The sequence below is a fragment of the Xyrauchen texanus genome, chromosome 37 (assembly GCF_025860055.1).
Source record: "Xyrauchen texanus isolate HMW12.3.18 chromosome 37, RBS_HiC_50CHRs, whole genome shotgun sequence".
NCBI classification, from domain to species: domain Eukaryota; kingdom Metazoa; phylum Chordata; class Actinopteri; order Cypriniformes; family Catostomidae; genus Xyrauchen; species Xyrauchen texanus.
Genome location: NC_068312.1, coordinates 30,203,191 through 30,216,277, shown reverse-complemented (window position 1 = coordinate 30,216,277; position 13,087 = coordinate 30,203,191). Strand labels below are relative to the sequence as shown.

General features: G+C 40.4%; 1 pseudogene; it reads right to left on the bottom strand.

Moving 5' to 3' along the window:
• LOC127630588 (cytosolic carboxypeptidase 6-like) overlaps positions 1-13,087 on the bottom strand; it is a 423,742-nt pseudogene that overhangs the window by 246,695 nt on the left and 163,960 nt on the right.

Sequence of the window (13,087 nt, the reverse complement as noted above, 5' to 3'; positions counted from 1 at the left end):
CGACTGCAACGTGGTCATGGTCATGTTCTCGCAGTGAGAACATGAACCATCCACAAACGCGTCTCGGTGTGATCGCGGCCCAAACACACGAGACAGCGCCTGTGGCCGTCTGAAGCGGAGAGCACTCTACCGCATCCAGGAACAACACAGGGGCGGAAGGGCATCTTGAAAAAGACGCGTTCTGAAAAGAACATTCAACGCCGCTGTGTTTTGCTCTTTTAGAGAAATTACTCTTTTAATAGGAATTTACTCTTTTAATACACAGTGTGTGTGTGTGTCTGCACTGTCGAAGCGCTAAGGGGCAACAATGCACGCCGTGCAATGTAAAGGAGAAAGCCGCTGTTGTGCGCCGTCAAGATCCAACAGCATGCAGATCGTCATAGGAAAAAGGAACATTTTAATGTGGTGTGTAACTCGCAGCAAACTGCAGACAGACCATCGGCTCCGAAGAAATTTTCTGACTAAACTTCCGTATTTGCCCCGCTTAAATACCCGTATGCGGGGCCGGGGTATGCAAATACTGACTGCCAACTCTCATTGGCCCTTTTCAATAGGTCAGAGGTGAATATCGGCGCTCAAGAGAGACCCCTAGTGTCGCTTCTCCGACACAACGTGGAGAGAGCGACAGAAGGGGAAAGTTAAGTTAATGAACCTTAAAAGGTCTCCTGTATAATTAACAGCATTAGCTGGGTGATAATTTATTTTATATTTAAGCAAAAGGGATATTATAACTGAAATAAACCCATATGAATCAATATTGGATCAAACCGAAATATGAATGAAATTGAGAGCTTGTGAATCGGAATCTAATTGAATCGGGAACTTTGTATAAATACCCAGCCCTACATATGAACACCAGTTCTCAATGTGTCAGAGTACTTTTACCTGGCCAGCTCTGGTGAACATCTCCAAATCTAGAGAATATTTATTTGTTATAAAAGAAACTCTCCCCAACATAAAACTGCATCTTTGTACTATTTCCCTCCTTCCCCATCTTTGTTTGTTATAACACAGAAAATAGGCCCTGTAAACATTGGAGACCCCCTGGGTGAGCTGAGGCCCATGAGGTATACAGAGAAAGAGGGTGAAAGAGATGGAGAAAGAGTGAGGTAGACGAAAGAGTTTCCTCTCCTCAAAGGTGAGCTTCCCCTACCCACAGCTTAACCAATCAGACTGAACAGCAGGAGCACAGTGATTGACAGGGCAATTACCGCTAGCAGCCTCTCTGGTGGATCCGGAGACATCTCCAAATACAATTTCACTATTTTGTTACATCATACGTTCACAGGAAGGATTTAGTACAAAAGCAAAATGGCCAGGCGGACTTTATAGCAGAGACTATAAAACTGGAAAACTGGTGTGTGTGTGTGTGTGTGTGTTTGTCTGTTTTCTTTCAATGTATTATTTTTTTCAAAAAAACATACCCTTGCCAAGGTTATTTCCCACTAGCCCCTGTGCTATTTTTGAAAGGTTTTTTTTTTTTCAGTAATGTTTTTCTTTTTTCTTTGAAGAGGTCTTTTCTGTTGGTGATATAAAAAGAGATACCAATAACAGTATACTTTATAAAGTACACATATGTAAAGACAGCAGTAGGCTACTTATTATGGAAGCAAAACTTGTTTTTAGTAGTATAACACTGAGAGAGGGTGACAGCCGGTTTCCATACAATGAACATCATGTAAATCAGTCATTTTGCCTTGCAGTTTACCTACAGGCAGTTGAACACAACTATTTACAAAACTAAACTCTATAAATCAACATTAATTCTCAGGTGACTGCTTCATAGCTTCGCGCAAAGAGATGAAAAAATCTGTCGCAATCACAGCAGCAAACCCTCACTGTGCTTTGAAAGTGCATTCATTGCAGGCCTGATCACTACGAAAGTTTTTAGTTTTTTGTTATGGATGGCACCCGCTCTTCTCTGCTTTTATTGCATGCTGGGAGTTCCCAGCAGCATCTGCTGAGAGTGCCACAATGCTCTCCATATTCACAGAACCCAGAACGCCAGAAGCTCCGTGACACTTCGCTTGCTGCGTTTGCCGTTTATGCCGGCAGAGAGAAGCTGCTTGCTAATTCTCCGCTCTATCAGGCTAACAAATAAGCCCACACAGTGGGGGGTATGTTGGTGGGGGGGGGGGGGGCATCTTGGAGTTGAGAAGGTTGTCAACTTGGAGTGTGAATTAAAGAGGAAAAAAGACATGAGAAAAAAGTGGACACATGGAGGGGCGGATACACAGAGGCACTTCTGCGGAGGTAACAACAATATGCACAATATTCTGAAGTAAACTCACTTTAGTGTCCATTTAAAACATGCTACCATTGGCTAAACTCTTGATATTCTTGATTTTTTTCTGTGTTAGAACTTTAGTTTGCATCACAGACGTACACTATGATTTGCTATTGCTAGTTAGACCAAAGTAGTGTCAGGGGGAGGGTACATTGTCTTTTTATAAATCTTTTTTTTGGGGGCCAAAAGAACTTGGTTTTAACTGTGAGTACAAGATAAGTCAGAAATATTTTAGTTTGTTTTCCTAAAAGTGAATGACAACATTTTCAATGAGTATTTCTGCTAAAGGCCACAAAACTCTCAGAAAGGTGGTCTCAGAAAGGCTTTGGAAGTATTTTGAAAATGTGTTTATGTGTTGTTTTAGACATTAAAGATCATTAGGACAGGATTGGGTGATATAAACATCAAACACTCCTGACTAGGTTCCTGTATTTTCACCTACAATTGGTGAAAAAAAAAATACAAAGCCAGACTTCTCTGAGAAAAGAGAGAGTAACTGAGAGCTGGGGGAGCCAATCAAGCAGAAGGAAAAGAGGAGGTACAGTCTATCCTACAATAAGCACCCAGCCTCTCGAATGGATTTAATATGTCGGGAGGATCAGCAGGCAAAGGTCTCTCTCTCTTCTTCTCTCTCTGAATGCTAAAAAGCTCTCAGTCCAGTGAAGAGCTTACAGCCACTTCATCCACCCACTTAAGAGCAGTAAGACCATGCATCAGTCCTCTTCACTGCTGCTAGCCTGCTAAGGCTACATGGACCACAATGCAAGAGAGTGACAACTATAACATCCAAAATTCCCCATTAGGCTTACGAGTCTCAGACTTGTTTTGTATTTCTTGAAATTTGCAAGATTTACTTCACTGAAGTTATTGTGAAGTTTTCTTTTAGACACTTAAATGGACAGTTCACACAAAAATGAAAATTCTGCTGTCATTAACCCTAGCTTTCGTTCTTCTGTAGAACACAAAAAAGGCAGGTTGACTTTTTCTCAGTCATTTTCAATTTCAACGTTTGAAAAATAAAGAGGGTGAATGGTGACTGAGGGTGTCAGTCGCTAACATTTTCCGAACATTTTCTTTTTTGTCCCTCTGTTGAAATTGTTGTCTCTAATGCTCATGTCACCGCAAATCACCAAATCTCATTGGAAATGAATGATGTCTGGTCACTATGATGTACATAACTATCAGTGTGAATACCCCTTTAGCAGTAAGTAAACGAAATATCTTTAGCACACCTGTATATACTGCCTCTCACCCACTCATTATCACTTAACAAAATAAAATTAATAAAACTGTGGCAGGTATTTTAAAGGAATGATTAACCAAAAACATTTTTTTTTTAAATAATCTGTTTTAATTTAATAGCCCTCATGTTGTTCCAAATCTGTACAACTTTCTTTCTCACGGGAAACACAAAATATGTTTTAATGAACACTGCAGTTAATGAGTACTTAAGTAGAAGCTCATTTACAGTTGCTTGCGTGTTCACATGAGAACTTGGGTTAACTAGATTTAAAAACAATGTTCTCATGTGAACATGTATGCCATTGTAAACAAGCTTCTTTCATGCAATCATAAACACTCAAATAATGTCACATAAAGATCACTTACATTTTGAGTTGTTTCTAATCAAAACCTAAAGCATGCCTTCGGAAGAATTGGAATATGATGCATGAAGTATTAATGTATTATAATTAGTAGTAGTTTTATGTTGCATTTCATTCTGAATGTTTAGAATACTTGATAGCCTACAGCTGTTAAAATCTTTTAAATCTGTTAAAAAAAAGCACAGAATCTTCATAATTTGTTCAATAATTTTGCTGTTTTTTATTGTTATTTTATTACTGTTTGTTTACTAGTCTTGAATAATTACTTAAGAACTTGAAACCATTCTTCCATAATTAGCATATTAGTTAGTGTTATTATTTGTTGTGTACGGTGGCCCAGTAGTGCACAACACAACGAAATTCAAAAAGCAAACTTAAGTTCACAACACAACGGAAACAAGCCACAACACAACGAAATAGCCACAACACAACGGAATAGCCACAACACAACGGAATAGCCACAACACAACGGAAATGATCCCGACCACTAGGGGGCAGCGTCGGCACTAAAAAGCCGATATTTCACACACACACACACACACACACAGCGTCAAACTCGGAGGAGAGGAGAGGAAAAACACATGTGAAAACAAAGCAAAAGCAGGAAAATGAGTCGGAAGCACAGCAGCATTTGGAACCACTTTAATGATGTGGACAATGTTAAAGCACAGTGTAGAATTTGCCAAAAAAAAATATCGTATAAAGCCGGTTCTACGCACAACCTACACCGGCATATGCGAACTGTGCACCCAACTGTGAAGCTAGCGGAGCTTCGAGAAACAGCTTTTTCTTTAATATGGGTTCTATTATGTTCAGATTGTATTTGTTTTGAATGTTGTTTCTATACATTAAAAAGTTCTAATGCAAATGCTTAATAGTATTATTTTTTCATAACAAATCAATGCATTTTTAAAGAAATTGTGAGACATTGCGAGTATGATTTCATTTAATAATTGAATTAGAATTGTTTTCACACCTATCATAGAGAAAACATTTTTTTTTAAAGAGCCGTTTGTGAGCCAAAAGAGCCGGCTCTTTTCAGTGAGCTGAGTCAAACGAGCCGACTCACGAAAAAGAGCCGGATTGCCCATCACTAATCCAGACCGCCAGCGATAACGAATGGGAGATTGAGAGCAATTTACCGTTTCCGGAGACCACCTCTCCCCCTAGTGGTCGGGAGCATTTCCGTTGTGTTGTGGCTATTCTGTTGTGTTGTGGCTATTCCGTTGTGTTGTGGCTATTCCGTTGTGTTGTGGTTATTCCGTTGTGTTGTGGCTATTTTGTTGTGTTGTGGCTTGTTTCCGTTGTGTTGCGGCTTTTTTGCGTTGTGTTGTGGCTTGTTTCCGTTGTGTTGTGAACTTATGTTTGCTTTTTGAATTTCGTTGTGTTGTGCACTACTGGGCCACCGTAGTTGTGGTATTGAAACTGGTATTGAGAATTGTCAAATTTCACTACCGTCTACTAGAGTACCGACAAAAGTAGATCTAATTCCATAGAAGTGTGAGCACCCCTGCTGTAAATGATGGTGATGGAGGCTTTCCTTTATTTGACTACCATACGTAACATAAAATAATGATCATATGACAATAGTCTCCTCCCCTACCCAGTGAAGATTACATTTCTGTCGCAGAGAATTGAGTTGATTGCATAGGTACACTATTAGGTTGGTGGCAAACATTTTAGAAAAAAATACAACATAAACTTTGAAATGTTACTTGAGCATGTAACTTTAATGTCCCTTTTCCTCTCCGGACAAGTAACTTTTTACTTGGACAAGTGAATGACCAATATATTTGTCCCTTTTCAGGAGAAAGCCCTGCCTGCTCCTGGAAACCACTGGTAAACAACTCCCCTCACCCCAATAATTACTGCACTTGTTGCTGGACTGTAGAAGCATAAACATTGACATACACACAGAAACAAACACATACACCTCCAAGTTCCAATCTGATGCCTGTCTGTCTGTCATGGGGCCAACAACAGATGAGCTCCAGGCGAAAGAGACACACACACACACACACACACACGCACACACACACACACACACACAAATTCAGCATCAGCCAGCCTTGAGGAAGAACGGTCTGCAGATAGAGATAAAGGTTTCAACTTGCAGGTTAAAAGTTACTTTTTCCAGAGATAAAAGCAGCAAAGGCATGCTGTTCTTTCTTCTTCTTTTTCTTAACCTCTCTCTCTCTCTCTCTCTCTCTCTCTCTCTCTCTCTCTCTCTCTCTCTCTCTCTCACTCTCTCTCCCACGCTAAATCTTTTTTTTCATCTTCTTGACTTTATCCAATGCAGCATACAGGGCTGGATCAGACAGTTAATGCTGCTCTTTGCTTTATTTCATATCTGCTTGTCAAAGAAAGATTAGCAGTTTTTGAGCTGCTCGACTTTTTTGTCATGGTGGAAAATGAATGGAAAGGAGAATGTAAAAAAGATTCAGGCAACAAGCTACAACAATAAAAAGCATATGCTCAAGAGAAATGAAAGACAGCTGCTCAGGTTTTTGAAGTGGAAACATTGAGATGACAACATTTGTCGGCTAACAACAGTGTTTTACCTGAAATTATAGTCAAATGCCATCTGAAATTTTTAAGCATTTAGGCAACATTAAAAAGCACACTCACCTCATAAAGACACATAAATAGCTTGTAATAATGTTGTGTTCTGGATACTTCTTTGAAGTCGGCATGAAACGGAAGTTGCGTCCAACTTTATTTCCACATTGTGATGTATTTCCACGTAAAACGGCTTATTGGACAAGAAAAAGATTTAGGGCAGGAACGTTATCCATAGGTTGTTGCTTAGATTGTGAAAAGTGGCTGTTGCATACCGGAGTGGAGGCAGATGTGAATGCGAGTTTGCATTAGACACAAACACACACACTTTTCACTGTGCTGCTCGAGCTAGAGTCGGTTATCGGTGAAATTGAGCAGCGATCTCAACAGATTGATAATCGCGATCATAAACGCACAAGCATATTGCAGTCTTTGGTTACAATGAGGCTGTAGCAGTTGAAAAATTAGTGAGTAAAAGATAACAATATTTTAACGTTTTGAATCGCAATACACTAAATACTGTATAACGGGAAAAACACTTACTGATGCTGTTTATCCCGATATACCTGCATTAAAAGGTATGAATAAACTCCAGAGGCATCCGAAGCACTGTATTCAGTAGTGATCACCTCAGCAGTTCAGGCATGAAATATCTCGAACATATCCGCAAATTTGCCGTTATTCCTCCTCATTCGTCAAAGCCAGGTATGAACAGTAGTTTTGTAGGAAAACAGCCAAAAATACATATTTTCATCTCTGTATTGGCTACTTTGACTGCAAGTTTGTTGATCTCTTGAAGGGGCAGAGTTAAAACTGAGTACCACCTGCATACCTTAGCAGAGCAGAGTCAGACACTTCAATGGAAGACCAAGTCATGATAGTTTGATTAAAGATTACGAGATAAAAAAATAAATAAATGACAAAATAGCCAATATGCATGGATGAATCGTTCATACAAAATACCATTAACATGAATTAATAAAATAAATAGGATACATTTTTATTCCATGCTGACTTTAAGACCCCATGAAATCACAATTAAGAGTTTTAAGGCCATACAGCGCACACACACACACACAGCGGCCGCGTCTCTCTCTCACCTGAACTGGCATCTCTGGCTCCCCTTTAACTCCCTCTCCAGGCGATTAGTTGACTCAGTGCCGGCCATGCACCCTAATGGCTGGCCATGGCCTCTTCCTCATCACATTCCTCACCCATCCCATTCAGGCCAGGGCACCATCCAAACTGGCCTACTTTCACACCCCACCCCCCGGAGGGTGGGCGCTGCCCTTACGCTCGTTCTGCCAGCCGATGGTCCATCCCGTCTCCTGGGAACCTGGGGAGAGATAAGGGAGGAAGAGAGAGAGAGAGAGAGAGAGAAAAATACTTGCTCGCGGACCCCAGACAAGCCGTCGCCTAGTCCTCAGCCACTTCTCTGCCCTCTGTCGGACGACAGCCGTTCCTCCCCGGGCAGACGGCAGGGAGTCCTCCAAACCGCGTCGAACGGAATGGCTCCTCCCTTGGCAGATGGCAGCAAGACCTCCGACCCCCAGTGGACAGAATGGTGCCTCCAACTCCAGGCAGTGACTCCTCCTTCCCCCGGCGGATGGCTGCATCTCCTCCCCTTGCGGACTGCAGTGGCGAGGACTCCACGACAGCACATCCCTCCTCCTTCCCGGGTTCCGGCACTAGTGTAATGGGTAAAGATGGACAAGGAGTCTTCGGGAACTGGCAGAACAGTAAACGTAAACTTTGAGTTGCACACACCACACTCCATTTTGCACACACACACACACACACACACATACACAGCGACCACGTATGTATCTCTCTCTGCCGAACTGACATCTCTGGCTCCCCTTTATCTCTCTCTCCTGTTGACTCAGTGCACCCTCACGGCCTTGCCACGCCCTCCTCCTTGTCACAGCAATAAAGCCCAAGTTCACTTCTATTTTACATGCAATCTATTAAATGCCACGTATATGCCACACATAGCCATTATCACTTGTATATTTGCATGTGTTGCCTGCACACACGCGTGCATATGTGTGAAAGAGAGCATGTGTAACATGCAAAAGTGTGTGTGCGAGGCCTCCCTTTGTGTCACAGCATGTTGCTTTCACACCCCTATAATTGGATGAGAAATGGAGAGGATCGTCTCACATTTGTGTGAGAATTATGTGGTCTTTTCTCATCTTTATTGAAGTCCTAATGCCCGAATCTGTGCCGCAGCGTTGGTATGATCAGCTCACCGTGATCCAGACGTCTGATGACTATCACTGTGGCATTTGTACACAGAGGTGCTCCGTCTCTCTCTGCCCGGGCATTCAGAAATTCTAAATGCTACAGGCTTATTTTCACACCACATGAGCTTTAGATTGGTAGAAAGAAAAATACATGATTCAAACAATAACTTTGATGTCGGTGGAAATAAAAGAAATGTCGTCTAATGTCAATCTGTCTTCTCCCTGCAATGAAAATTTCTGAAATGTTCCAACCGGAAAAAAATAAGTTATATTTCTGAGAATGGAAGGGTGAATCACGCAGCAAGTGTGGGTGTGTTGTACAACAAATTACTGTTCAAAGAAGGGCTAGAAATAGGTTGAAATCAGTAAATCAGTAGAAATAAGACTTTACTTTACTAAACCCATTTGTCTTTTTCTTAGAAAGAGGCAGATTGTTATCCTCAGTCACCCTTTACTTTAATCTTTTTTTTCATACAAAGAAATAGAATGGTGACTGAGGCTTACATTCTGCCTAACATTTACTTTTGTGTTTCACAGAAGAATGAAAGTCGTATGGGTTTGGAACAGTGGTAAATGTTGTGCCAAACCCATACGAAAAAAACAAGTGCAGGTAAATTATGACATAATTCCCTAAAAAAAGTCAGCTTGGACATCAAGCTCCTAAAACCCCCAGGACACACAACTGAGGGTAATGTTAAACACAGGCACGTAGGAGACATCAACTTGACTGTGAAATGTTTCGCAGTCCATTGTTTTCAGGCAGCATCTCCATCAAATTGTCTTGTCCCATTAGGCCATGACCAGGGTTTGGCAGAGGAAGACAGGCTGCCTTGGCAGATGCCTGCCATTTGTCTGAATACCCTTGATTGACTCAAGACAGATGTCAAGGCTTCCGTTGAGCGGATACTCTGCATCACATAACCTCTGTTCATCAAGTCAGGATAACACAGTGTAGTGGCTCTCAGTACGGATGCACATGCTTTTGCACATACACACCTTCTGCATCCATCAGTTCCCTGCTATTGCCTCTGACAGGCCTCACCTGCCCAGACTGCATGGCCCATGCAAATCCAACCTGGCAGATGAGTGTTTGAATGGAAATGCATCGCTCTGATTAATACTGACAGGAGGCGTGTGGGTGTTTGTATCAGTGTGTGTGTGTGTGTATGCATATGTGTTTATGTGAGTTCCAAAAGTTGTTGGGACCTGCACTAAATAGCCAAAAGTATGCGGACATGAAAAACACCACACTTCTATGTGCTTGTTGTCAAAAGCACAGGCACTAAAGGGACCGTTCACTCAAAAATGACAATTCTGTCATCATTTATGTAGCAGCCAATAATATAATAACTACCGTTAATGTAATAACTGCCAATAATGTAATACATTTTGTATTATTTTTTTATTAACCCAGCCAATAAAGTAATAGCCAGCCAATAATGTAATAACTTATTACATTATTGGCTAAAAGTTATTACATTATTGGTTCAGAAATTTTATTAAATTATTGGTAAGTTATTACATTATTGACTTTTATTACATTAAGAATGGAAAATGTATTACATGCCAGTTGCCAGTTATTACATTAACAGTAGTATTACATTATTGGCTGCTACAGTTTACTTCCACTTACATTGTGCCAAACTTGTATGACTTTTTGTCTTATATGGAACACAAAAGATGTTAGGTAGAATGTTACAGACTGAAAGCCTCAGTCACCATTCACTTTCATTTCATCTTTCTGTACAATGAAAGTGAATGTTGACTGGGTGCAACATTCTGCCTAACACCCCCCTTTTGTGTTCCAAGACATATGGAGGTGATTAAATGATGACATCATATTAATTTCTATTTATGTTTGATTTTATGCACATGTTAGAAATATGTAGCTGAAATAGACAAACCCATTAAATGGAAGGGGTTGTCTAAAAACATTTAGCCTGTATTACATCAAAGTCAGGGAAAAGTAAATTTGATCATATTTAGGGGCCGGGCCGTTCAGATTGAAGTTGTTATTGTGCTAAAAAAGCAAGATGCAGCACAGCAAATATAACAATCTCGAGAACTTTAAAAAGTTACACCGTGACATAGTGAAACACAGTGAGGTACAGTGCAACATCAAAGACATCATCTGTCTAGTGCTGAACAGGATGCAAAATATGCATTCATATGAATGGCCCCTTAGCTGTCTTTTCAGTCATGCCACAGGAGAAAATGGTGCCAGGGTGATGTGCTGTAAACATGCACGTATGAGGAGTTTGTCCATTTCATGCCCAAAGCTCAGCATCTCTCTGGCATTTCTCATAATTCCTCTACCGACAGCCCTGTCACTGTCCCTTTTTCTACCGAGACAGCATCACCATGGAGACCAAAAATCCTCGTCAACACAACCTCTCATCTGGAACATCAAACACACTATTGTCAACTTGGAGAAGAAAGAGAAAAGTGAGAAAGCATTGAACGATTCCTTTAAGGAACATTGGCGTTGTGAAAACTCGAAGAGGTGGTAATGAAAATTCCTATTGTTTGAGGGAGAAAGATAAGACAGTAAGATATCTTGACAGTGCACACAGTCGTGGCGACAGCTGAGTCTTATTCACTGTATCTACAGTGGTTGTGTGGGATCCATGCTCGAGCCTATATAACACAACTATTACTTACATTTTTCGAGATGCAAGGAAAGGAAAAACTACATGTGGTAGATAAGTCGAGGATTTGTTTAGTTTGTAATTATAATGTAGAAAACACAGGGGCTTGTGCTGGGCAGAGAGTAGGTGGACACATGAGTGTACATGAGTGTGATATTTGCAGAGGGTATAAATACCATTTAGGCCGGCTGGTTGACTTCACCATGGGGGACATCTGATCTCTTTGCTGGCTCGTGGTTTTGCTGAAGTTGACTATGTTGAAAACATTATATTTTCCCTCCGTTCACCAGAGATTAGAAACTCTCAATTAGCTGTTCTTCACAGAAGCAAGCAGCGAGTTTCAAAATTAGCAGCGCAAATGGGAAGTGCTGTACGAGACACCAAACCTGTTAAAACAATCTTACAGGATCTCGCTGACTATGTAATGTGAAGACAGTGTGAACTTGACATGAAAGACAATGGAGAAAAAAACATTAAACTATGTGAGAGTTTATCTTTATTTCATCCAAAATATGGATCTGCTATCATACATTTTTGTATTTCACATAAGTGTCCGCAATTTCAGTCCTTTGATGTTGGCATAACAGTAGCCAGCTCATATGTGATAGCTGTGTAGTGTGTAAACCTCACTCTCCTGGACTTGAGAGACGCACTAGTGACAAGGCTAGAGACCATGTCTTTTCTAGCCTCCTTTCTAGTGCATCCGCATCCCATGCCAGGAATTGCCGGATTGAATCCCACTCAGGGCGGGACAAGTAGGACCGGAGACATTGGCTTGACAAAGGCTTGTCTGAAATTTTCAACTACTTTTAGTGAGTGAGTGAGTGAGAGAGTGAGTGAGACAGAGAGAGAGAGAGAGAGAGAGAGATAGATAGATAGAGAGAGAGAGCGAGAGAGAGAGAGAGAGAGAGAGAGAGAGAGAGAGAGAGAGAGAGAGAGAGAGAGAGAGAGAGAGTGTAAGACAGCATGCCACTAGGCTAAATTTAGTTTATATACTACGATACCATGAAAAATAACTGTCAGCTGAGCCAGAGGGGTCAATTGAGGGCTGAAAGACCAGACTTCCCCTTTTTCTGGGGACAGTCAAGGTTTTTGGTCTGTGTTTACATCTGTGTTTACATCTGTGTTTGAATTTCATTGAGACAAAGGCTACAGTAGTCAATAGAGCATGATACACCACACCGTAAAAATTATTCCCATGATTTGTTAACTTTATATTTTTTGCCAAATCAACTTTGATTCACTAATGTGTTCAGATAACATAATAATTTGTGTTTTTATTGAGTAAACTAATGGCAATGCACTTATATAATGTAAAAAACAAACAAACAAACAAAAACATTTGTTACTAAACCTTTTAATTCAAAGTATTATTTATTTATTTATTTAATATCATTATAAAATTGTATTTTACATGAACTAAAAAATATAAGGCAACCAGGTTACTTACTTTTTAAAAAACAAAACCATTTCTTACAGTACATAGTTCAGCACATTATCTCATTCACCATGATCAAAATATATATAATCCGATTTGTCCCCTTTTTAATAATTAGCATGGCATTTCAATGACCTATTGACCACTTGAACTTTTCATTTCATAAATCTGGTCACCTTACTGAAAGGGGCTTGTGTTGACATCTTGAAGAACACATTGACTTCTATGATGGTAAAACATTTTTGAGTTTATTATTATTTGCATTAAAATCACTCAATTTGTTCATTAGAATATATTTTTAAGCA